The sequence below is a fragment of the Chelonia mydas genome, chromosome 6 (genome assembly GCF_015237465.2).
Source record: "Chelonia mydas isolate rCheMyd1 chromosome 6, rCheMyd1.pri.v2, whole genome shotgun sequence".
NCBI classification, from domain to species: Eukaryota; Metazoa; Chordata; order Testudines; family Cheloniidae; genus Chelonia; species Chelonia mydas.
The window spans coordinates 56,314,297-56,341,382 of record NC_051246.2 but is presented as its reverse complement, the minus strand read 5'-3'; the positions used below and the strand labels follow the sequence as shown (position 1 = coordinate 56,341,382).

At 39.8% G+C, this 27,086-nt stretch overlaps 1 protein-coding gene across 5 annotated transcripts in view; it reads left to right on the top strand.

The window, feature by feature from the left end:
• LRRC4C (leucine rich repeat containing 4C) overlaps positions 1 to 27,086 on the top strand; it is a 921,733-nt gene that overhangs the window by 770,171 nt on the left and 124,476 nt on the right. The window contains exon 1 of one of the 5 annotated variants that reach the window (XM_007061270.4): positions 8,757 to 10,614. The exons of the other annotated variants lie outside the window; for them this stretch is intronic. The gene's annotated coding sequence lies outside the window, so the exon portion shown is untranslated. Of the gene's footprint in view, positions 1 to 8,756; positions 10,615 to 27,086 lie in introns of those variants that run through there. 5 annotated transcript variants of the gene reach the window in all.

Below are 27,086 nucleotides of genomic sequence, written 5' to 3'. Positions count from 1 at the left end.
TTCTTCACTTAAATATTAAGGACATATTTCTCCTCACAGATCCACAGTGCTCATCTTTGTTGCTCATTCTGTTCTCATTCTATGTGCAGTCCTCTCAGGTGAAAAAGAGAACCTCACTGCAGATTAGAAAGGAGAATTTTGCCCCAAGAGTAGAGGGCTTTTTACTTTCTTTCACAAAACTTTCAGTCACTAAATGTTAGGCCCCTGTTTCAAAGAAGCTTGGATGCCACTGAATTCCTTTTCACAGATCAGCTGATCTTTCTATGCAGCAATTTGTGTCCCATTGAAGAATAGTGCACATTAAAACCCAGACATTTTTAACTGCCGATTGTGATATTTGTGTCTGCAGCTGTCCAGTTGGATTAGCAACACAAGATTCAAAAAAACATTCTGAGAATTTCACTGTGTGAAGTGGAATCAAGTTTACAAGGAAGATATTTACAAATGGAAGATGCAGCATCTGGTATTTTCCTTCCAAGCAAATATTTTATGGATTCATAGGTTAATAGCGTTTAAGGACAGAGGAGACCAACAGACCATTTAGTCTGATCTCCTGAGTATTTCAGGCCATTAAATTTCACTCTGTTATTCCTGTATTAAGCCAAGTGACTTGTGTTTGACTTCTCTTAACCCACCCCTGTGTTCCAACAACTGTATAGCTGTGAAACCGAATTTCACATTTGGGAACTGTGAATAGGATGAGATTAAATCTCAAATGAGCTGGGGGATCCTTATATATACAAAACAGTATCTCTGAACTCCTAATGTTGAAGGCTTTGGAGCTGAATTTGGTATTACTCACACTGGAGTAAACCAGTGATAATCAGTGGAATTGTATATGTGTAACATTAGTGTGAGTCAGATCAAAGTCAAGCTTTGATTTTCTTACTGTATCACAATCTCCCTAAAATATACTGTTGGATTCTCACCATCCCTTAGTTCCTGAGACAAGCTGTTAAGTTAATTAGAGTAGAAAGGGCCTAATGCAAAGCCCATTGAAGACAATGAAAAGTTTCCCACTGACTTGACAGATTTTGGATCAGATTCAGGCAGTTTTCTTTCTTATTAAAAGTATCAGACTGAAAAGAACCAAAATGACAGTGATGTTTCCATGCACAAATAACTTCCTGTCAGCAATGTTTTATAAGGAAGGAGGATTATTTTCCAGAGTTGCTTTTGTGACTATATACAAGGAAGGTGAAATGTAATTGTATCAGAGCAGATAGATAGCTCTGAAACTGCCTCTCACTGTCCTTTTTATTAGCAACGTTGTTTAATTTTCCTTTTTCACTCCTCTCCCTATACTTCACCAGTTTTTACACTATTTCTTTCCCCCTCTTCAGGCTTTTCTGACTGTGCAGTTGATGTCTATCTCACCCTCTTTATCCGCAGGTCTGCATTATATTAGAATATTTGCTTTCCCAGGGACTAAAGATATTTCTCTTCCACCAAATGATTGACAACTTTGAGTATCCAGTCTTTTACCTTTAACCATTCTCAATGCCACTCCGACATAGAAGTTCAGTTCTTTAGCCCCAATTTCCTGCCAATAAGGAACAATTGTGTTATTGCAACCTGCTGTTATGTTGCCAGTCACATCAACATTTGCTGCACATGCCAGTAAGCACTGATATTCTCCCTTACCTAGGATTGGGGAGATCTGTTCAGTTGATGAGAAATAAATGTGAGTTGTTTTAATCCATTTGTCAGAATGTTACTACTTATCTTCACTAATCAACTTCTTGGTCCATAATCCTCTTGGTCCTTAAATGGAACTGGAAGTCATTGAGACTATGATTGTGGCCTTTGACCATGTGCATCACCAGCTGCAGCATAATGGACTTTAGCTGCCCTGTTGCAGGAGGGGTCTCTGGATCCCTATGAGCAGCCAGAACTGCTAGTTGTCCAGGGGCTGCATCTCCAAAGCATCCATTTAGGCCACAATGTGCGCCTTCATCATTCAGACAGCTGCTACCCTCCTTCAGACCTTCCTTCTGCCTAAATGGAGCAAAGGTGAATGACCATGTAAAGATGAAACCAGAGTACATATATCCCTAGCCACTTCCTTCCCCACTTGGCCTTGTCTGTGTCAGTATTTGTGCTTTGTAAGTGTGTGGATGGATGGCTAGGTGTTATTCTGTTCCTTCCACATGATCCAAGATATCTCCCATGGTACTTCCATGTGAAATGTAGAGCTATTGTAGAAGTGGATTTTGCAAATTGATCTGCAGGGAGTTGTTGGCTCCTGAAAGTTCCATGCAAAGAGAAAGATTGAAGACTCAAAACCAGCATAAAACAAACTTGAGAAAACAATTAGTATAAAGTGTCGGGGGAAAAAATATTTCACCCAACCAAATTTGACCAACTTGTAACCATTTACTTGCCTGATGGATATATGCATTGATGAATGATTAAATGTGCTGATAGTTCTTAAAAATATGTTTTAAAGATATTTGGCACCTAGCTGACTAACAAGCCTGGAAACCTGACAATTTAATTCCAGATTGCTTTGAGGTTATGTTGTGAGTGACTAGTCATTTTATTGTCTTTGTTTTATTTGTTGATAAACTATAGTTAACATATTAAAAATAGAAATTTTAAAAGAGGAAACCATAGTTTTAGTCTACATGAGAATGGCTATACTGGGTCAGATCAATTGTCCATCAAGCCCAGTATCCTGTCTTGTGAAAATAGCCGGTGCCAGACGTCTTAGAGAGAGTCCCCAGAACAGGGAAAATTATTAAGTGATCCATCCTCTGTCATCCAGTCCTAGCTTCTAGAAGTCAGAGGTTTCAAGACACCCAGAGCATGGTGTTGCTTCCCAGACCATCTTGACTAATGGCCATTGATGGACCTACCCTCCATAAATTAATCTAATTCTTTTTTTGATTCAGTTATTTTTTGCCTTTCTCAACATCCCCAGGCAATGAGTTCCACAGGTTGACTGTGTGTTGTATGAAAAAGTACTTCTGTATATTTGTTTTAAACCTGCTGCCTTTTAATTTCATTGCATGACTCCTGGTTTTTGTATTATGCAAATAGGTAAATAACACTTACTCACTTATTGACTTTCTCCACAACATTCATGATTTTATAGACCTCTATCATATCCTCCCCTCATTCATCTCTTTTTCAATCTGAACTTTTCCAGGTCTTTTCCAGCTCTTTTCCAGTCTTTTAAATCTCTCCTTGTATTTAGTCTCTCCATACTCCTAATAAATTTTGTTGCCCTTCTCTGTACTTTTTCCCATTCTATTATATCTTTTTTTGAGATGGGGTGGCCAGAACTGCACTCAGTATTCAAGGTGAGGGCATACTGTAGATTTATAGAGTCACATCATGATATTTACAGTCCTTTATCTATCCCTTTCCTAATAGTTCCTAACATTCTGTCAGCTTTTTTGAGTGCCTCTGCCATTTGAGCAGATGGTTTCAGAGAACTAGCCACAATAACTGCAAGATCTCTTTCTTGAGCCGTAACAGCTAATTTAGACCCCATCATTTTGTATGTATAGTTGGAATTGTTTTCCAGCATGCATTACTTTGCATGTATCAGCATTGAATTTCATCTGTCATTTTGTTGCCCACTTACCCATTTTGTAAGATCGCTTTGTAAATCTTTACAAACTTTGGATTTAACAATCGTGAGTAATTTTGTATCATCTGCAAAATTTGCTACCTCATTGTTTACCCCTTTTCCCATATAATTTATGAATATGTTGAACAGCACTGGTCCCAGTACAGATCCTTGGAGGATCCTACTATTTACCTCTTTCCATTGTGATAACTGACCATTTATTCCTATCCTTTGTTTCCTATCTTTTAATCAGTTACTGATCCATGGGAGGACCTTCCCTCTTATCCCATGACGTCTTACTTTGCTTACAAGCCTTTGGAGAGGGACCTTGTCAAAGCCTTTCTGAAAGCCCAAATACTATATCCACTGGATCAGCCTTGTTCACATGTTTGTTGACAACCTCTGAGAATTCTAATGGTGAATTTTCCCTTTACAAAAGCCATGTTGCCTGTTCCCCAACATATCACGTTCATCCATAAGTCTGATAATTCTGTTCTTTACTATTGTTTCAACCAATTTGCCTGATATTCAAGTTAGGCATACTGGCCTGTAGTTGCCAGAATCATGTCTGGAGACTTTTTAAAAAAATTGATGTCACATTAGCTGTCTGCCAGTAATCTGGTACAGAGGCTGGTTTAAATGATGGGTTACAGACCACAGTTAGTAGTTCTGCAAATTCATCTTTGAGTTCCTTCAGAACTCTTGGGTGAATACCATCTGGTCCTGGTGACTTATTACTGTTTAATTTATCAATTTCTTCCCAAAGCACTTCAGTCTGGGATAGTTCCTCAGATCCGTCAACTAAAAAGAATCGCTCAGGTGTGGGAATCTCCCTCACATCCTCTGCAGTGAAGACCAATGTAAAGAATTTATTTAGCTTCTCCACAATGGCCTTGTCTTCTCTGAATGCTCTTTTAGCACCTTGATTGCCCAATGGCTCCACTGATTGTTTGACAGGCTTCTTGCTTCTAATGTATTTTAGAAAAATTCCGTTAGTTTTTGTGTCTTTTGCTAGTTGCTCCTCAAATTCATTTTGGGCCTGCCTAATTATGCTTTTATACTTGACTTGCCAGAGTTTATGCTCCTTTCTATTTTCCTCAGTAGAATTTGACTTCAAATTTTTAAAGGATGCCTTTTTGCTTCTAACCACCTCTTTTACGCTGTTGTTTAGCCATGGTTGTTTTTGTTTGTTTGTTTGTTTGTTTTTTTGGTGGTATTACTGTTTTTGTTATTGGGATATACATACTGTTTGAGCCTCTGTTATGATGTTTTTTAAAAAGTATCCATGCAGCTTGTAGGCATTTCACTCTTGAAACTGTTCCTTTTAATATCCATATAACTAGCTTCCTCATTTTTGTGTAGTTACTCTTTTTGAAGTGAAATGCTGCTATGTTGGGTTTCTTTGGTATTTCCCTCCTGTAAGGATGGTAAATTTAATTACTTTATTGTCACTATTACCTAGTGGTTCAGCTATATTCACCTCTGGGACCAGATCCTGTGCTCCACTTACGACTAAATCAAAGATTGCCTTTCCATTTGCCGGTTCCAGGACCAGCTGCTCCAAGAAGCAGTCATTAATGGTGTCTAGAAATTTTATCTCTGCATCTGGTCCTGGTTCCTAGTAAATATGGGTACCTAGATTCTATGGTACTGTTTCATTCATTTAAGATTTTTACTCTATTTGACTTTGCTTTTATTCACATATAATGCCACTCCTGCACCAGCATGACCAACTCTGTCATTCCTATATATTTTATACCCTGGTACTCCCGTGTCCCATTTATTATCATCATTCCACCAAGTTTCTGTGATGCATATTATATCAATATCATTGAATACCAGGCACTCAATTTCATCTGTCTTAGCATTTAGATTTCTTTCATTTGTATAAAAGCACTTTATAAAATTTCTCAGTATTTATTTGTATTCCTTTGTGATGTAATTCAATGGGACTCTCTTTCATTTGACTATTTCTCTTCAGTTCCTACCTGTACTTTATCAGCATATTACTGCCCTGATACTATTTGTTTAGCTAAATCATGTCTACTTTAGCTAATATATTATCTCTATATATGTATCATATAAATACTAGTACCATTTAACAATTCACATTTTAATGCCATTTGGAATGACATCAAAGCTGCATAAAGTGCTAATTTCTTGTGAAAGGGTAAATGAATATTAGTCTGTGTCCAAATAACTGATGTATCTACTGCAGAAGATTGCATTTGAGAATCAGATTAGATCTGCAACAGCTAAGCATAACCACTTACAAAGACCATTTATTTGATTTTAACAAACAAACAAAAAACTTCAGATTTGTTCACAGACTCTTAGCTTTAGTAGGCAACTGTTAAAGGCACCTTTAATAACAAAGTCAAAAATTTTAGCCAGGTTCTTTGAATATTAACCTGATCTTGAATAAGTAATGAGTAGTGTACAATGTAGTATGTAGTATGTTAATGTTTAGTTGTAACTTTGCTGTAGTAAAAAGTAATTTAAAAAAAGGTTGATGGAAATATTTATTGGGATGTGATATTTTTGCACTTCTGAAAAAAAATGTTTGTTTTGATATTTATTTAGATGAAGATAGTAAAAAGATAAAAGTGCTTATACAAAGCTCTAGGAGTCCTAATGCTTGATAAATATCACAACATAAGTTCAGTAGCGTCAAACAGACGGATAGGTAGGAACTTGAACAGCCAGCTACCAAAAAATGTTCCCTTCTATCCCTTCATCATTTCTGGTGCATACCCTCAGCTACCTTCACAAAACCCTATTGAACAGAATGCAGCATGCCTGGAAAACCACCAAATTTGGGTTGCTTGTTATTGATCCAGGTCCTGATCCTTTACCCATTTAAGTCAATGTGTATTTGCCACTGACTTCAATGAAAGCAAATCAAAAGCCCTAAAATATATGATTGATTAAAAGCCAGAGGATGATTCCCTTATTCGCACTAATGTGAATGTTACTTCACAAGTTCTGTCACTGAGTCACTACAACTAGAAGTAATGTACAACTGGAGACTGAGCTCCATGGTCTTTGCTATTGATCCAGTAAATTTGTTACTGAACTGAAATTAACCAGAAAATATACTCTACAATTAAATAAATATTTATATAGCTACATGTTCAAGTCCCATACTTGTAACCGTGACACTTCCATTCTCTCTTCTCATTTTCACTTTTGCCGAGATCATATCAGAGAGCTAGATTAAGTAAGGATAATGTGTGTGTGTGTGTGTGTGTGTGTGTGTGTGTGTGTGTGTTACTATTGTGGAAAGCAGAGTGAAGGTGTAGCTGTGTTATTGCATGCTAAAAATAACTGGAAGCAACTGTTTGATTTATGGAATCCACTATAATTACCATCAAAGAGCTTGGCTCATTTTTTGGGGGTGGGGTGTGCATGTGGCGGAGTTGGATCTATACATTCTTTCTTTCTCATTATGAGAGCAACAAATGCAGGAGTAGAGTGTATCATCCATACTCTGCTTGCTTGCCTTGCTCCTATAAACATTTCCACATATAACTTTCCACATGTGAGAACTTCCACTGAGTTTAGGTCCCAATCCTGCACACACTTATGAACATGCTTAACAGTGAGCATGTGAATAGCAATTCAATTGACATCAAATTAAACACATCCATAAGCATTTTCAAGATCACAGGCTTAGTTTGTAAACTTGAACGGAACATTGCATTACAATTCCAGTTCCTCTTCCCTCTCCCCCACTTCTGAAAAATCCTAGGTCAGATTCATTTCAATGGAGTTACATCAGAAAATCTGTGAGTCTAGTAATTGGGCTGGTCTGCACTGAAAACTTAGATTGGCGTAGCTACTGCACTCAGGGGAGTGAAAAATCCACTCCCCTGAGCTCTGTAGCTATGCTGACCTAATCCCCAGGGTAGTCACAGTTAGGTTGATGGAAGAATGCTTCTGTCAACCTAGTGACTGTCACTCGGGGAGGTGGAGTTTCTACAGAGATGGGGGAAAAAAACCCTTCATTGCTATAGTCTGTGTCTACATTATGGGTAGGCTTGGAAGGATTCAATTTCTATTTGTAAATGTCAGTAAATGTCGATTTCACCAAACACACACAAACTGACAAAAAAAAAATTTCCATCAATAATAATAAAAATAAAGATAGGCAAAATAAGAAAAATAATGCTTGTGAACTTATTAGGGTTTGTTTTCAGGCTATTTCCTTTGTATATTCTGACATGTGGTGTTGACACTTGTGTTGTAATTGTTATAAAGCTTTTACCTTTTTAATCTCAATGTCTACAGGCATTAAATAATTATTGTCAGATCTCCCATAATTTCCCTCAATTGTGAACATTTAAATAAATAAAAATAAAAAAATGCTTAAAGAATATCATTTTGCACTACTGTGAAACTTTAAATTGTTAAAAAATTTTAAAATGCTGAAAAATAAACATTGAATTTTGCCGTACCCAATTATGAGATTACAGAAACATATCTATGGCATTGTAGCTCTGCTGCTGTAATGCTCGTACTGTAAACATGGCCATTATATTGTGATCCTGCCACCTAACTGCTCACAAATCTCCTGAAACCACAAGGCACTTTAAAGATCTTCCAGTCTGTTAATTAATGTGCAGGTGTTTTGTACTGAGTGAGACTTGGGTTTCTTCAAATTATGGAGATAAATGGTTTAAATGTGTATTAATGTGTGTTTGGGTGTGTGTAATGTAAACATGTATATATGTAAAGGTATATATGGACGTCGTGTTCACAATTACATGCCTAGCCACAAAAGGTGAGAGAAAGTTACTGAGTAAAATGAAATATAACAGATTTCTAAGGAGTGATTTTATAGAAAATCATTAACTTTCCCTATCCTTCTGTGGCTAGGCATGTACCTGTGAGCACAGTTGAGCTGCCACAATCAGGCAGGCTTTTAAGAAAATGAGTTTTGACATTCCTTTTCTCAAGACGAGCCTTTGTTTTTCAATTACTCCTTCCTCACTTGGAGGTTTCTTGAGGTAACAGTGAGCCTGTTCCCAGACTGTCCGCCAGGTGGCAGCAGTGCCCTATCACAAGAGCTCCTGTACGCTTTTCCTTGACATCAAGTGTTAATGCAATTGACCAATCAGTGCTAAGATGATGGGAGGTAATTGGGTAATTGTATTTTACTGATCACAAGCAGAGAAAAGGGGGGGGGGGGAGGAGAGAGAATTGAAGACGGGAGAAGGGACGAGTGTAGGCAGAAAGACTGATCCTGGGACCTTTGGAAATACTGAGGTGCCATTGCAAAGGTGCGGGGGGGGGGGGGATGAGAGAGAGAGAGAGAGCAAAGCTACTCCCCGCAGCAGCTGACTGGAACTGGATATATGTAAATACATATACATACACACATATAAATATATGTAGGGAGAGTTCGAGCTGAAGCTGATGGCAGGGAGGAAAGGTTTCTGCGGTGCAAAGGGCTGTGCATTTCTGGGATAAGGCATGAAAGAAGCGGATGCGCTCCTGGGAATGTGTCATCTTGGAGAGGAGGGAGGAAGGGAGAAGGTAACTGGAATGTGGAAGAAGATGGGAGCCTAAGCCACTGCTGTGCAGAAGGGGATACCAACTTGTAGATCTGAAATATACCAGCCTGATCTTGGCAATGAGATCAGAGCTGCAATTGCAATAGATAGGGGGAGGAAAAGGGAGGCAGAGATTGGAGGGCTCTGTGTGTGTGTGTTTCTCTCTCTCTCCCAAGAAGAAATAGAAGTTTATCCGTCTCGGTACTGCTGGATCTTTATTCCTGCTGGACAAAAGATGGAGAGGAAGCAGAAATGAAGAGAAAGGGGAGCCCCCTGCTTGTGAAATTCAGAGTTAGGAGGACAAATCACGCCTCCCCAGGGAGCTTTTGTGCCCCATCGGGGGAGTTTTAACGTCAGGAAGATTTTGAGAAGTGGGGGCAAAGAGAAGAGGGAGAGTCAAAAATACCCACCCCTCGTGTGTAAAAAAAATTAAATAAGGGATGGATTTATTATTGACAGCTGGTGGGAACCTTGAATTTTCCTCCACTCTCCCCCACCCCATTTCCATTTAATGTGAGATGATGAAAATGCAGAGGAGTTGGAGGGAAGGCAAAAGGAGATAACGTGGAGTTTGAAGAGAGGAGAATGGTGATGATGCTGTGAATAGCTGGCTTCTTTCTGAAATCAAAAATCCAATTGCGCACTGGGTTGTGATTGGAAATCTAATCAGATCTTTGGAGAGGGGGGAGAGAGAGACCAAAAGTTTATTGTTTTAACATTCTAAATGTAAGAAGACACTCTGGTGAAGGTGTGCGTAGAGGAAAATAGGGAAAACAGAAGAATGGGAACCCCCTATCTAACGTGGAAACACATGTATTGGATAATTGATAGTGCAGCAAAGAAGGGGGGAGAAGAAAATTGCCTGGAAAGACCTGGATCTTAACAGTCACAACAAAAAATGCATTAAAAGCAAACGGCCTCACTTCAGATAGAGGGTTGTTTAAAATAAAGAAACCCCTCTCTACCCTCCAAAGGAAGAAGAAAAAAAAAAAGTTGGCAATGGAGAACAGAGGAGCCAGAAAGGCAAAAACCCTCAAAGAAAGGAAACTAGGAAAAGGATCCACACTGGAATGAAAAGTTTCAGAAAGGAGAAGGACCATTCTTGCTCTGAGGGATTTTTTAAATGTTTAGTTTTTTAAAAAAACCTCCCCCAAGAAGACAGGAATTTAATGATACAGCTACGACCATTTTAAGCAGAAAAGTTAAGAGCGACGGAAAAAAAAAGGGGGGGGGGGGAGTGGAAAAGAAGAAGAATCTGGTGAGGAAGAAAAAAACAGCAGGTTGGGCTGGATTGGAGCCTGTGTGGACTGAAATTGATCGAAAATTGAAGTTGGATATTTTATTTTTAATTTAATTCCTTATTTTTAATTTTCGCTTCGCTGCTGCAATGAAATAGTTTGCCACCTCCTGCCTTTTTTCCCCTTCCCCCCCTTAAACACTCGGATTTCCATCTGGATAGTCTTCTGTGCAATCTGAAATACAGTGAGTGCCTTTGATATTTTCTTATTCTTATTTCTTGGGAAAGAAATCATGCCCCTCGCTTTCTTCCCTTCGGATACAATCTTGGTGAATTGTACGAACTGATTTGGTGGGGCGGGGGGTATAACTGATAATTTACGGTAGATCCAGTGTTATGGTTAGTAAAATTCAAGCCCCGGGAGGATGTTGCAGATGCCTGCATCTGCAGGGTTTGTACATGTTCACTAGGAAAGAAATCTCCCAAGGAAGCCCCTGCAGTGTGTGGTGGTGTGCTGCTTGATTGCCCAAACTGTGCAAGCGCGGCAAGTTGCACGGCAGCCTCAGGAGTTTGATGCACAACGATCCCCCCCCCCCCCCCCCCCCCCCCCCCCCCTTTTGACCATTGGAAATCGAAGGGATCCAATTTAATTTTTATTATGCAACCAGACCGTGCAGCTCAACATGGTGTATTAACATGGAAAATGATAATAAGGAAGGCGGGTGAAGGGTGGATGGCTTTTGGGGGGCGGGAGACGCGGGGGGAGGCAGTCCAGGGAGAAACGTTACATTGTGCACGGAGTGATTAAGGACGGTTATCAGCAGCGAATGGGGATGGGTATTCACTATTGAAGGAGAGTTTATGATACTTGCCACAGATGTGCTCCAGATCTCTTAGGCAATTTGTTGTGGTTTGGTGGTAAATCCCTCTCGCTCCCAGAGGGCTTTCACAGCAGTTGTAGATTTACTGTTGATAAACAGATAGTATTCTGCAGCGTTAGGAGTTAACTTTAAAAAAAAAAAAAAAAAAAAGGGGGGCGGGGGGGAGAGAGCGAGTCTGTCTCTGGTAGGGTTTACTGATTAGGAGAGATGGGTACATAATGGGCCGAGCTAGTATCCACTAATTATGTCGGTCCTTGCCTACAGAAACGGAGATTGGGGGAATAAAAGCGGGATAATGGTATTTGAAATAACTGGGGGTCCCTGTGTGCTAGCGGGGAACAGTGCCGCTTTCCTTCTCGCTTTTCTGCTGGCAAAGCTGCTGGCTTATTAGATATTCCCTTTCCCTGCCCCCAACCCTGGCCTCCATGTCCAGGGACTCAGATTGAAGGTCTTTACTGGAATAGACTGGATGTAGTGAAGAAGGAAGTTGGAGGGGGACCCCAAACACATAAATAAATGACCCATAATGGGCAGATAATGGCAATTTTTGCCAGGCAATGTGCAGAATTAGCATCACCACTAATTTCCTCCCCCCGCCCCTCCCTCTAGCTGCAATCTAATAGGGGAAGGGGAGAGATCTTGATTAGAACTCCTTACTTGCTGACAATCTTTCCCTCTTTCTCAGGCTTTCTGTCTCAGAAACCACAAGTTCAACATAGCTAGAACTTCTGGCAATAAAATAATAATAATAATAAAATAAAGGTAAAAAAACCCCAAAAAACTTGCCCTATTTATTTGATAGAAACCTTCCTGACCTTACTGGTTTAATGGAAATTAGAGTTTCTGCCGTTAAAAAATATCTCATTCTTCTGCTCCTCAGAGGTCATGTCCCTTAAAGTAAACGTTGGTTACTTGGGAAGGATAAAAGATGTTGGGGGCAATCCTGCTCCCAGAGAGGTCCAAGGGATTTTTGTTTGCCATGGGCACAGAATCAGGCATTTTATTCTGCTGGGTTTAAAACAAGAAGCAAGTTGGCACAATTAAAAAAAAAATCCCTTACATCCACATCTATTCTTACCCTTCTCTTAAGTCCTTAATTAAGCATGTTTAATATGGAATGTTTTCAGTCTCGTTTATTTTTCTGGAAAGGTGTTTCCTGTGGGGACACTGAGTGGGCAATAAATTTGTTAGTCTGTGAAAACAATTGCATTGTTTTCCTCAACCCTGTGTAAGGTCCTGAATATCTTATCATAATTCTGGGCCCTATTGGGGCTACACTGACATCACCAGTTGCAGTAATAGAGCAGTTAAATGTGTGTTTAAACTGTTGCTCAGTAATTACTGAAAGAGAGAGAAGCTGGCCAAGTGAGGTGGGAAAAAATCTTCAAGCTTTTCACTGGATTGTTGCGAAGTGAGCCCATAAATAGAAAACCTCTAGGGAAAGCCAGTCTAGTCTTTGACAATAGGACGCCTGATTCATTTTTTACAGTAAATAGCACGAGGGGTTTTTTTATGTGCTGAAGAAAACGTAGATACAAATCTGGGCTATGAAACAGGCAAAGCTTGTCAACATTAGAAATATGAAGATGTGTCTCATCTTCTAAAGATGCAATAGTTGTACACTTCCATGAATCACTCACTTGGTAAAGTAGCCAAAGACACATGGAATGTAACTCTTTCAGTGATGTAACAGAAGAGTGTTTTGCGTTCAAATAATTTGCACTCTGATGTTGTCTAGATCTTAAGGTGCTGGGAAAGACAAAAATGGTAAAAATATGATAGATAACAAAATGAGATGAAAAGTGAGGATTTCAGAAGAACCTGAGTAGAAATGATTTTGCTATTTCCATCTCTCGTGTCAGAACGCCAGTGTAGCATTCAGCAATATATGATATGCAAGCTGCCTTCATTTTCAGAGTATTGGGTAAACCATCTGTTAATTACCTAGGCAGGTAGGAAACTGGTATGAATAGTGTGTGTGAAGAGAAAGTACAGTGTGAATAGTGAGCAGTTATGTGAATAGTAACATGTCAAATGCCAATGCAGAAGAAATTAGAATACTGTGTATGAGGGCCCTATTTTATTTGTTGTATTTGCTCCCCTGGGGCCAAAAGATCACTTAATCTAAAAATGCAACCTCTCTTAGTAATCTGTGGTTGTGATGCATAAGTTATTGCTGATATAAAACCAAGGCAATCCAGGTCTTTTCACACTTCAGAAAGGTCTTTCACTGAAGTATAGTGGGCCCCAGATCAGTTTTTATTGCTGAAGTAGCCTCCGGATCACTGTGACTAGGATTGTAATCTTGGTGGAAAAGAAGACTTGTAAAGGCAGTTAAATAGAATGTCAACCTATTTATATGCTATATAGACATAGATTTATAAACTCATATTTTGCTCCTTCAGTGTAAGCTAAAGGTTGTGGAAGAGATTATCAAAATATTAAGAGTTTAAGATAAGGTGTGAGTATCTTTAAAAACTAATTCTATTGCACAGGGTTAGCCAGTGTCATTCTCGCAGTAGCTACATCAATCAGCAGTATGAAAATGGAGACCCTTTATAGCAAGACATACCAGTAAGTATGTGGGGTTTCAGGAGGGTTAAAAACAGTGACTTGCGTTTTCATTAAGATTTGTTTCCCCTTATTTAAAATGTAGAGGAAATTTGATGCTGGTGAAAAGCACCTGTTTGACAGCCCTGGGGCTGAAGTCCCTAGTATATACTGTGGGGGTGGTGGGGAGGGAGTACATCACAACTAACTGCAGTGTAAACTTCACTCCCAATCCTTTCAATGTGTTTCCACCTTGAACTGGAGAGATCCCTTGGCCTCTCTGATGAGATTTACAAAAAAGGGGGCAATTAGCTCCAATTGCAATATGGACACCTGTCCACAAATAAGAGGACTGGAGATTCACCAACCTATTTCTAGAGCATCCAAATCTCTGCCAAGCAGTAGTGGCTTAGATCACTGCCTACCTGGAGCCTGATCCTGCATATCCTAACTCATGTCACCAGCCTCAAGGAAATGAACAAACCCTCCTGCTTTAAAAGGTGATTGATTACTCATGTGATTAAAGCTTGGCAAGAAAGGTTGGAACTAACCAGCCTTGTACAATTCCATTCACCTCAGCAAATAACTTCTTGAAAACTGTCTTTAGGAGGGTCCCCCACACACATCTCCTCAATATCAGCATCATGGAGTAAAGGACAGGAAAGTAGCTTTTTTTGCCATCACTGGTAAATTTTTTAAGGAATTCTGCAAGACTGCCTTTATCCCATGACCAAAAGATGAAGGGCTCCATGTTTCATTGTACAGCTCCAGAGCTATTCATTCCCTCTCTCCTTCAGAGATTTTTGTTGTCTACTGTGTGTTCCCTCCCCCTCTTTTAATTGCAGATATACAAGCTGTGATATGTCTGGATGAATTAAGAAAAAGTGATCGGGGTGGGGGAGAGCAGGAATATTCTTATATACATTAGAGAGAAAAGCCAAAGTCAGGCACGCATACGCACAAAAAGAGGGAGTGAAGATTTACATTTGGTATCCAAGGAAGCAAGAACAGAATCCTGCAGGGTTTTCTGTTCATTGTTTAAATGTTGCCATGGCAATATCTTGGGGCACAAGTTACATGTTTTTCATTTCTCTAGTTGAGCTTTTCTTAACAACAACAAATATTCCCATTGAACTTGGCACAACAATAGGCAAAAGAGTGAGATGGCCTCATTGTCTGTCCCTGGCCTTCTGCAGTTCTACCCGCAGATCTGTTAATGTACAAGAGACCTAATTAAGATAGAATTGCTGGATGGAAGTGGAGTGTGAGGCTGCTTCTTGTTGTGAGGACACCGAGCATATTACAATATTTTGTGTAGTGGTGATATGTTAATTGGATAGCTGCAGGCAAGTGAAGTGTAGCAGTCGCTGACAATTAGAAAGAACAATGAACTTGCTAGGACTCAATCTATTCCACTAATCACTGGGTGGATTAAAATGCATTGCAGGCATATGCTGGAGTTTCTGTAGATTTGAACACCACAATGCTACAAGCTCTGTATATTCTGCTTTCATAAAGCAAGGATCAGATTTATCTTGCTGTCTGCAAAAGAGAGAGAGAGAGGCAGCACTGGATCCCTGAGCAAAGTCTCTGTTTGCAATTGCTGCAGAACACGTCCTGCCATGCAGGAGTGTTTGTGTGCAATGTACCACTGAAATCAGTGCATTTTTTAACATAACACTGATGTTGGCCCCATGTCGAATTAGTTAAAACCAGCTCAAGAGAGTCACTGCAAAAGAAAGGCTTTTGTCTTGAAAGACATGAGAGATTCAGGACATTGGAGATGCCCTTTGTGTGGAGGGATCTCCCTTTGATTATTTTTTGCAGCAGCTGGATCCATGAAGCCTGATGCAACAAAATAACTCATGGAAACAAGGATATGTTTTTCTGTCACGCTCACGTGGCCAATTTAATGTGAAATTGACTTCTGAAGAGCCTCAATAGTTAGTACTTTTTTACCGCTATATGTGTAAGAATAATTCTCGGATGCTTTGAAGGTCATACCCAATCCTGAGAGCCTAGTACTGTATTAAATTTTTAAAAAGGTATTTAGTGTAGTTCGGGTCTTCTCATTTAGTACTAGTGGAATGTAGTCATCTATTTATCCACAAGATTAAGTACAGCACTCACATTAGCTGTCTGAATGCCTCAGTCATAACCCTAAGGTAAGGTTCACCTTCAGAACTGGGACAGGCTCTAAAACAGTTTCCCTAATTTGAGCAATCCTTGGCATCTCTGAGATGGTCAATAAAGTTTGCTAATTTTGATTTGGACTGAGGTCATCAATTCACTTCATATACCTAGGCAACTGACTAGTCATCAGATGGTTAAACACGTTCAGATGCTGCTGACTTGAATAGAATTTGAAGTAGTGACCTAGAGATGAAAGTTTCTTCCTCCATATTCAGTTCTCAGAGCCATGCAGTATTATGTGTTTTGATCTACAGGGTAATTTATTGTTGGGAAGGGGTAACTGACACGGTGAAGTGTTTATACAGTGTCATTAACGTTAATAAAATCATGTACAATGACAAAATTATTATTTTGATTTTACTTATTTGACATTTATCTGTTCAGTCTCTGATGCACTCACCACTATAGGGTCAAGGTGCTGGCCCATTGTGCCGTAATGCCTAAAAGCAACCACGTGGTTTCATTTCATTTATGTATTTGTTCCTCTTTTCTCCTTTAATCTGCAATTCCAAGCTCTTGTCTCCCACTGATCTCAATGAGAGTTTTCTCAGTGACTTCCAGAAGGGCAGGATTGATTCTCTGGTTTATTTTTTGTTTGTCTTCTTTCCCTGCCCCTCCCACCCCTGAAATGTGAAACCTGTTTAAGTTTCCAAATCAATAACAGGTTAAAAGTTTAGGCTTATATAAAAATAAGTATTATCAAAGTTATATGCTGAATCACAACATTTTGAAAAGTTTCATAAGCTCACAAAAGCTTATGCTCTAATAAATTTGTTAGTCTTTAAGGTGCCACAAGTACTCCTAACATTTTGAAAGTCCACGTCCTTATCTATCGTATTTGCCAAGTGGTCTGTGTTACCTTTGCCATTCTTGATGTCATCCCAAGCAGTTAGAAAGAGGAAGGAACATTTCTCTCTCTTTGCCGTTCAGAATGTTAGTGATCAGTGCTATTTCACCAAATCTTCATCTGTTACTGCAGAAGCACAAGTCCAGTGAACGTGAAGGATAGATACATTTTCAACTCTTTTGTTTATAAAATCTCAATGCTTCATACTTTAAGGCTGAGATTCTCAAAGGATCCTAAATTAGGTGCCCATATCCTTAAAGAGTACATGCACAGAACATTCTGTTACATTGATGTAACCTAGTTATTTTATTTAAAGCTTTGTCATTAACCTTTTAATGACTACAGAGGTGATCTGGAAGGTGGAACAATGGTGCAGAGAGAGAAAGGGGTTAACTTAACACTCTCCCTCTCTCATTGCATGAGAGTTTGAAATGGGAAGTGAAGAAATATATTAAATTCTCTAACCTTATTTGCCAAAGGGCATACGTGGTATGCTCGGTTCTTTCCTTGCTGTTTGGTGTTTCAAGACTTTACTGTGACTGTAAAGCTGATTGTGAATCCTTATTTGAAGGGAAGGCTCTTAGACAAGGGGTAATATATTATTTGTCTGGAGGCAAGCTTTTATTTTCAATACATCCTTAGGAGAGCTGAGTTTCATTTCAATTGGGACTCTTTACTTCATAGCAACCAAGGAGTTTTGATAGCCTCGTTAGCCTTTCAGGCTGCTCACATGTAGTGCCTGCTCCCTTCAGTCAGATGCAGGTAGAACTTTCTTTGAAGCCCATGTGAGGTTTGTATGACGTATGGAATTATGACCAGAATGGTTTTCTCTTTTGCACTGGAAAAAGTGCGGAGACACTCATCTTTGAATATTGTTCTTTTTGATATTTTTCTTTCTCTAGTGTGAATCTCATGAAGGGGAAAGCCACTGGCTTGACGGCCTTGGAGACGAGAGTCCTCAGTATGCTCACTACAGAGTCCTGGAGACAGTACTCTTGGGGGTCTCAGACAGACAAACATGCACTCACAAAACCCCACACAGAACAAGATGAGTTGTTCCTTCAACACCTGTCTGTAATACGTGGAAAGAAAAACTATTTTGATTTGGAGAAATTCGGTTTGGGAGATGTATGCTAGTGGTCTCATGCAGCCAGCATTAAAACAGTAGAGTTCCTATTTTATTTAAGGTAATTTTCTAACACAAAAGGTCTGGTACCCAACATGAGGTCAGGCTATTTTGGCCCTCATAATGATGGCTAACAATGAATTTAATCATTCAAATGGCACTTGTTGGTTGCCTAGGTTGTGCCAGATTTACAATGACACCAGTGGCTCCATGGAGCCGGGCCCATGCTCAGAAGGGCCTGCTGACTCCCCGCCGCCCACCACTTGCTCCTCAAGCCGAGGGCTCCTCTTCACCCCTCTGCCCCCACCCCCTTGCTCCTCTCAGGCCCCTGGTTGGACCCAGTGCATCTCCGGCTCCAGGCAGTCTCTGCTTCACATCACCTGTGGGGCCCCATCTGTCTCCCTGGACCTGAGCTACCTGGGACTGGTGCAGAAGCCTGGCCAGTCTCAGCCAGGTGTGGGGGGCAGGTGACAGTGTGTGAGGTTTGCCTGGGCCCCTCCAGGCAACTGCGTCTTGAGAGAGCCCAGCCAGGGTAGGCCCCGGCCTGGCTGATCATGTGATTCCCGGCCCTGGGACCAGCTCTGGCTGCGCTGCTGGATCAGCCCAGCAACCAAAGTCACCTCCCAGCAAGGCCGGTGAGTGCAGCCAGAAGGCAGGGGGTGGGGAGTGGGTCTCTGGGGGGTGCTGGGTTGTGAGGTGGCAGGGAAGATCTGTGTGTGTTGAGGCACTAGGGAGTGGAGGTTCTGTGGGGGGTGCTGGGCAGTTGTGGTGGTGTTGTGGGCAGGGGGGCGCTGGGCAAGGGTGGTGTTGTGCAGGGTGCTGTGCATATGTGGGGGGATGCTGGCCATAGCAGGTCCAGGGGGCCTCTGGTCACAGGGAATCGGGGGGCGGGGAGGGCTATGTGGCATGACATGGGCCCGTACCCGAGGGGAAGGGGCATGCTGACAGCACAGGGACAGCTGGGCCACTGTGCGTCTGGCAACTGCTGGTTTGTAAATAGTGCCCTCGCACTGGGCTGGGCAGAGTGGAGCTGCTCCGGCCATGCCATGCCCCATTGCCTCTGGCTGGCCCCTTGCTCTGGGGACTGACGTCCCCGCAACATGGTCCACTGCCTCATGGGGGCCCACAAATATATTTGGTGCCAGGCCCACAAAAGGTTAATCTGACCCTGTGCCTAGGGAGCAGTGATCATGACCTGATTACATTCAAGATGACCAAACAGTGGAAACTCCCAAACAGTAAAGTATATAGTTGGTACTTCAAAAGGGCAAATTTCCTGAAGCTGAGATAAATTGTTATCAAAATTGATTGGGAGGATAAATTTAGACAGAAAAATGTGAATAAAAATTGGGAATTATTAAGAGTGTATTATATGGCCAAAATCCCACAATTCCCTAATCAAGAAAGAGGACAACTTTGGTTAATAGCCCATTCTGATTCAGTGGCAAAACAAAGGCAGCAAATAGAAATTTAGAAAAATGTAGCAAATGGGAAAGGAAACAATAGAGAGAAATTGATATAAATTAGAAGTTATGAAATGTATAACATTGATAAGGGAAGTTAAAGACATCAAGAAAAAAAACAGTGGCTGGCAGAGTTAGGGACAATAAGACAAAGTTTAAAGTATATTAGGAACAAAAGAAATCCTAACAATGGTATAGGCACATTAGATAGTAGATAGTAAAACCATTAATAATGACATGGAAAAGAAACAAGTCTTCACTAAATATTTTTTCTCTATTTGGAAAGAAGTAGAAGAATGTACTTGTATCATATGAGGATGATGAAGTACTTTCCTGTGCATTAGTAACTGAGGAGGATGTTAGATAACAATCTGCTAGTATTAAACATTTTTAAATCAGCAGGCCCAAATAATTTGCACCTGAGATTCCTAAAAGAGTTGGCTGAGGAGATTTCTGGCCACATGTTAACTTTTAATAAATCATGGCATGCTGCGGAAATATCAGATGACTGGAGCATGCCAATATTCAGAAAAGGCAACCCAGATGACCTGGTGACCTATAAACTGGTTAGCCTGATATAAATCCCAGGCAAAATAATTGATAAACTGATATGGGATTAAACCAATGAAGAATTAAAGGTTATGCCAATGAGCATGATTTTATGGAAAATAGGTCTTTTCAAAGAAACCTGATTTAATTATTTGGTGAAAATAGAAGTTTGGTTCATAAAGGTAACTACTGCATAGATGTAGTAGATTGTTGTAAGGCATTTGGCTTAGATTGCATACATTATGCTTAAAAATAGCACTATATAATATCTATAGAGTACACATTACATGAATGAAGAAATGACTCACTAGCAGATATCAAAGTAATTGTGAATGAGGCATCATCACTAAATAGGGACATTTCTAGTGGGATTTCACAGGGGTGGGTATTCAACACTTCCATCAATGATCTGAAAGTAAATATAAAATCTCTGCCAATAAATGTTCTGGGCGACACAAAGATTGGCAGTGGGAAATAGTGATGAGGACAGGGCAGTCATACAGTGATCTGAATTATTTGGTGACCTGGGCCCATTCAACAAAATGTGTTTTAATACTGCCAAATTCAAAGTTATACATCCAGTAACAAGGAATGTAGGCAATACCTACAGAATAGAGGACTGTATCATGGAAAAGAGTGACTCTGAAGAGGATTTACAAGCCATAGTGGACAAGCAATTGCACGAGCTCCCATTGTGATGGCAGAATGGGCTAATACGATCCTTGTATGTATATAGAAGGGGGTAAGGCATAGGAGTTGGGAGGTTATTTTACCTCTGTATACAGCAGTGGTGAGACCAGTACTGAAATGTTGTGTCCAGATCTGTTGTCCACATTTGAAAAAAGCTGTTCAAAAATTAGAGAGGGTGCAGAAAAGAACCACAAAAATTATGTTAGAACTGAAGAAAATGTCTTATAGTGAGAAATTTCAATAGCTCAATCTGTGTAATTTATCAAAAAGAAGATTTAGATGTGACTTGATTACCACATAGAAGTACCTCCATGGGGAGGGACTACCAGCTACTAAAGGGCTCTTCAGTCTAGCAGAGAAAGGCATAAAAAGAAACAATGGCTGGAAACTGAAGCCAGGTAAATTCCAAATAGGACCAGAACCAAATTTTGAAGTATCAAAATCCTACATGAAACAGAATTCCCTTTCTCTGCCCACTCTGCTTATTTCATACAGATCACTAAACAATTCTGAGATGATCTGTACAATAATGGTGTCTACCTCTTTCTTCTCAACCTTTAGTAAAAATAGATGATTAGTTTGTTTTTTTGTTTGTTTGTTTGCTGTTTTACTTTTGTTCATATATGTGGGGGTGGTGGTGTATGATATGTGTATAATGAAATTTGTGGGGGGAAACTAAGTCAAAGACATGTTCTGTATTTAGTGGTGAGATCTGTGGTCATTCTTCCCTCTTATAGGAGAGAGTTCTGTAGTCTAAATCTAGTTTCTGTCTCCTAAATTCAATATTCTCCCTTAGTGGTTGTCTTTTTCATTGTTCCAGTTGCATGTAGTTATCATGAGAGGTCATGGGCACAGAGAGAGAAGCAACCTTTCAGGTATCAAGGGCAATCCATTGGAGGTAACTATATTCAGTCACTACTGACTGTGAATTGTTAGCAGGTTCCATATCCTGAGACATCCAGTTTCTGTATCTACCTCCTTTTAGAAAATACTTGCCAAATTTGCAAGTCTAAGGAGATCCCAACATAAAGTTTCCAGTATACTTTCTCTGCCAGTGATGCTGCAGCAGTACGAAAGTGGAAGGAGGTATATCACAAAGTGACAGGGGTTGCTTTCCTTTTCATATCACCTTCTTACTCCGACTCACCACTCTCTATCCAAGCAGTATAAATCTACCTTAATTAATACACAAATGTAATTAAATATGTAAATAAAATAGTATCCTCTGTGGACGCTAAATGTAATACTCTCCTCTTTACCGTTCTTCAGACAGGGAGTGAAGAGGATAATGGGATATATTCCTCTTGCAATTTGCCTTCAGGAAATGCTATTGGGGGTACTGAGTCAGTGCATCAGGAGGAGAAATGGCTACATGGTGGGGTAATGCACCCTGTGCGGGGTTTATTGTTAAAGTGCACTAATATGCTGCACATTAATGGGTCCAGATGGACCCTGCTGGTGTGCACTAGAGGCTCCCTTTGGCTCTTTAATGTAATTCTATTTCAAACGGTGCAGAATTAAAAGTGCACCAGGGAACATTTAGTGCACACAAGCAGGGTCTACATGGAACAGCTAATATGCAACACAATAGTACACCTCAGAGATCACACCCTATTAGCATGCATTGCTGCTCTGTGTAGACAATGCCTTAATGGGCCTGATTCTCCACTGCTTTCTGTCATCATTTACACCTGTACAAAGAGGGTGTCAGATGCTACCAAACCCAAGCAGTAGAATTTTTCACTCATTTGGCACAGGTGGGAATGACTCTATGCAAAGTAGAGGACAATCAAGTGCTTTGTAAGGAAATCAGATTCCCCAGCAGTTCTGCAGGCACTGCTGGTCTTGGCCAAATCAGGAATATTTTGAAGTGCAAGCACCTAGGTAGAGAAAACATCATGCCTCCAACAAAATTAATGTCTCACAATAGTTTTACCTATTTATTTTTCTGTTCTTGTCATTTGGTGGCCTTGAGAAATTGTGTGTAATTTTTTAAGTTGTCATTTTTTCTGTGATTATTTGTTTTACTTTTACTCTCTCCACTCCATTCTAAACTTCCTACCATAGCCCAATGTCATTCTCAGATATATCATTTTCATTTTTTAAAAATATTTTGTTTAGTGGTTTTGGAGGAACACTCTCATATCTCCTTAGGGGAAGGAAGGATGGATCTAAAGCCTTCTAGTGGGGATTTTCATAGGGGACTAAGAGAGTTAGGTGCCCAGATCTCACAGGCCTAACCCAAATCAATGGTCTAACTCCCCTAGGGTCTTGGAAATCCTATTAGCATCTGCATCTAGGATTTTTCTGATTCTCTTTTCATTCCCACCCCCTAAGAATCCATTACCTATTTATAGTTTTCTTTGTGATTGCATATTGTATTGTATTTCCTTCTTTGTATACTCCCTTCATTTTATCACAGATTCTTCTGGCTTTCTTCCACTCATTAGACTGTGAATATAATAGGGGAATTAATTGTAGCTGAATATTTGTTTCATGTTTCTCGTAACTTGTTATTGTCAGTGCCCATTTGAATGTCAAAAATGAAGCCCTAGTCTATCAGCGGAGACTCGACCAGAACACTTTACCTCCACCCATATCTTCTTGTCTTCCCACCCTAGATAGCTATCCAATCTCTCTCAGAACCATTCATCCATCTGGGAAGCAGCCAAATGACTGAAGCAGCTTCCAATAAGAATTTAGTTTGATTGACAAAACTACCTTTAGTCATTCCACTCCTCAGACCCAGAGCTGAGTTCCTCCTGGATGATGGTTGTCTGTGATGTCCCATCACTGGTTCCACAGTTGACATCGTAGAGTAGCAAGTGTGTGTTTTCTAAGGCAGGAGTAATTTTAGAATACAGATGTCCCAAAGAACCCAAGAACCTAGTAGTATGCTTGTATCTAGACTCCATATCCAGCCTTCCTACAGCATGGTCAACGGATATTGACTGTAAAGCCATCTGTTGAATCTAATTTGTTGTTCTTGATTGATCTCATGATAACCAGAAGCAAAAGATACATGCATTTCCATTTGTCACATTTTTTGTTCTTACTTAGTTCTCAGTCTTGCAAGCTGAATGAATGTGTTAGGCTACAGAACTCATGTGGAGCCATATTGACTTTGATGGGTCTCTACAAAGGGTTAAGGGTCTGCCATTGGCAATCACTTTGTAGGATCAGTGCTTGAGGTAGCTCAGATTTCTGACATTTTTCAAATCAAGTACATTAAAAGCTCTCGCTTTCCTGTTGCATCTTAATGTATATCTGAAATCCTAAATGTGAAAGAAAATGAACCACTGCAAACATGTATGTAATCAATACACTATATAAAATATCTAGATAAGTTTTTCCAAAAAATATTGCAAGATTTATGTATTTGTTTGTTTTTAAAATCCTTTAAAAACTTATTTTTTCCTACTCTGTTTCCTATCTAATAGTGTGGTTACTCACAACTGTAAAGTTAACACTTAACCAGGTGTGTGCCATAAACTGTAAGGCCTTAGAGGTAAAGCCCTGCTATCAGTATATCTGTTAAGCACCATTCATATAGAAGGTGACATGTAATAATAGCATCAAAATCCCTATGAGAACAAAAAAAAATCAAATATTCCATTATCCTGCTTCTCTAACAATAGGATCATTGTCGTTCTTGCTGCATGATGCACACTAGGGAACAGATAAAACAGTCAAGTAGCTGCTCTTTTCCATATTGTCACAGCCCAAGGGGAGATGCAGGAAGAGAAATACAGATTTTCTTAAGTGTGTTTCTATCCGTTTCTGAATCTGCGTATCATGAAAAGCTTTTGCACGATCCAGTAATCCAAAATGCATCAGTACTTGTCTTTACAGACACAGTTTATTAAAATGCTACTGTCCTTAACAGGAAAATTTGGAGTTTATGTTTCGTACTGACATAAAAAAAATACAAATATATTTATTTAACTGGATATGCTGTATATATACATATCATTTTGAACTAAACCTTTTGGAAGAGGATATATAGTATGTAAGAAGTGGAATTACATTAGCAGCTGAATTAGTTTGAGAAAGCAGGCTGCAGCTTCCCAAATGCTGCATTCATTTTCTGTAATGATCTATAATAAAGCAAAGAGATAAAAGAGATGCATGTAACCGTTTTAATCGAGATAATATGCTCAGCAACCTAGGAACTAGGAATTCCTAAATTCTAATCCTGGCTCCTCCACTGACTTGCTACATGACCTTGGGCAATTCCTAGCCCCGGGATCTCAAGCATTTTTGTTTTCTTCTGTAAAATGGGGATACTATTTCTCTATTTCACAGGGCTGCTGTGATGATTAATTAGTTAACGTCTGTAGATTTTTTGAAAACATACAGTGTACTGCCATATCTCTTTGTAGTTAGGAAGGGTAGTCTTGTTGGTAAGGCACAAAAGTTTCAAGACGGTCAGAAGGTCTGAGCTCAGTTCCTGCCTCTGCTACAGAGTGTTCTGTTGGATCTTGGGCAAATCATATAGGCCCAAATTTAATAACCAGGGACTTTGAGTGCCTCCATTTTTGACTGCTAGAGATCACATGCATCAGCTAGATAATAATGAAATCCAAACCAGTGATATAGAGATTTAAAGTGGCCAATTTCACAAAACTGAAAACAATTATGAGCCAAATCAGCTGGGAGGAGGAAGTTACTAGATGCCCCAAAAGCCACAATCATGGAAGGAGGCCATATTGGTTTTTAAAAACCACACTGGTTTACAGGCAAGTGAAGGCAGCTATAAAAATAATATATAACAAATGAAGAAAGGGGAAGTGGTAAGTGATGAATATAAATCAGATGCTAAGAATTGTAGAAAATCTTTAAGGGAAGCAAAGGATGCAAGAAGAAATCTATGGCCAGCAGAGTTAAGGACAATAAGTAGAAGGTTTTAAAAGTTATATTAGGCACAAAAATAATCCTAAAAATGGTATTGGTCCATTACTAAATAGAAATGTTGAAATTTCAATAATAATGCAGAAAAAGCCAGAAGTGTTCAATAAACACATTTGTTCTGTATTTAGGAAAAAAACAGATGCAGTAGTCAGAGCTTATGATAACACTCTTTCCATTCCACCAATATGTCAGGAGGATGTTAAACAGCAGCTACTACAATCAGACATTTTAAAATAATCAGTTCTGGATAGCTTGCATCAAAGCGTTTTAAAAGAGCTGGCTGAGGAGCTTGCTGGACAATTAATGTTAAATTTCAATACGTTTTGGAATATTGGGGAATTTCCAGAAGACTGGAAGAAAACTAATGTTGTGTCAATATTTAAAAGGGTAAATGGGATAACCCAGGTAGTTATAGGCCTGTCAGTCTCACATCAGTCCCAGGCAAAATAATGGACTGGATGATATGGGACTTGACTAATAAAGAATTAAAGGAGTGCATCACCAGACCCTTCTCCCTGATTCCAAAGCATGTGCTGCCACATCCAGTCCTTTCAAGGAGGTCTGTTTCTTTAACAGAGGTTATCAAACAGAAAATAGTCTTAACTCAGTTCTTCAGGGCCACCTCTCCTACGGGTATCTGGCACTCCAGCTCCTGGCAGTCTCTCAGCTGCGGTCAGCTTTGCTCTCCTCCTAGAGCTTCTCTGAGTACCTAGCTCCTTACTCCAGGGACCCACAACAGGAGTTGTCTCTATTCCAGTGTGATTTTCCTTCCCAGGGCTCAGCCTATCTCAGTCTTTCCTAGCTGCCTACTAGCAGCCCTTTTATAGGCCCAGGTGTAGCTCCAGCCCTCTTTGGTTTGATTCAATTGCTCTGATCCAGGGGAACTGGGCTCAGTGTATCCACAGGGACTAGCTACCCTGTGACAGAGGGTAATATATTCAATGCACATCAACATGAGTTTTGTGGAAAATAGATCCTGTCAAACTAACTTGATTTTTTTTAATGAGATTACAAGTTTAATTGATAAAGGTAATAGTATTGATGTCATATACTTAGACTTCTGTAAAGAGTTTTATTTGGTACTGCAAGAGATTCTGATTAAGAAAGCTAGAATGATATAAAATCAACATGGCGTACATTAAATGGATTAAAATCTGGCTGATCTCAAAATGTAACTGTAAATGAGGAATCACCACTGAACAGGTGTCTTTCTAGTGTGATCCTGCAGGGATCAGTAGTAGGCCCTATGCTATTTAAAAAAATTTATTAATGACCTGGAACAAAACTCAAAATCCACTGATAAAGTTTGCAGATGAGACAAAAGTTGGGGAAATGGTAAATAATGAAGAGGACAGGTCACTGATTCAAAGTGATCTGGATTGCTTGATAAACTAGGGGCAAGCAAACGATATGCATTTTAAAATGGCTAAATGTAAATGCATACTTCTAGGAACAAAGAATGTCTCCCTCTCTTGGTCTGCAGAAGCAACTGTAGTCAACGGTATTT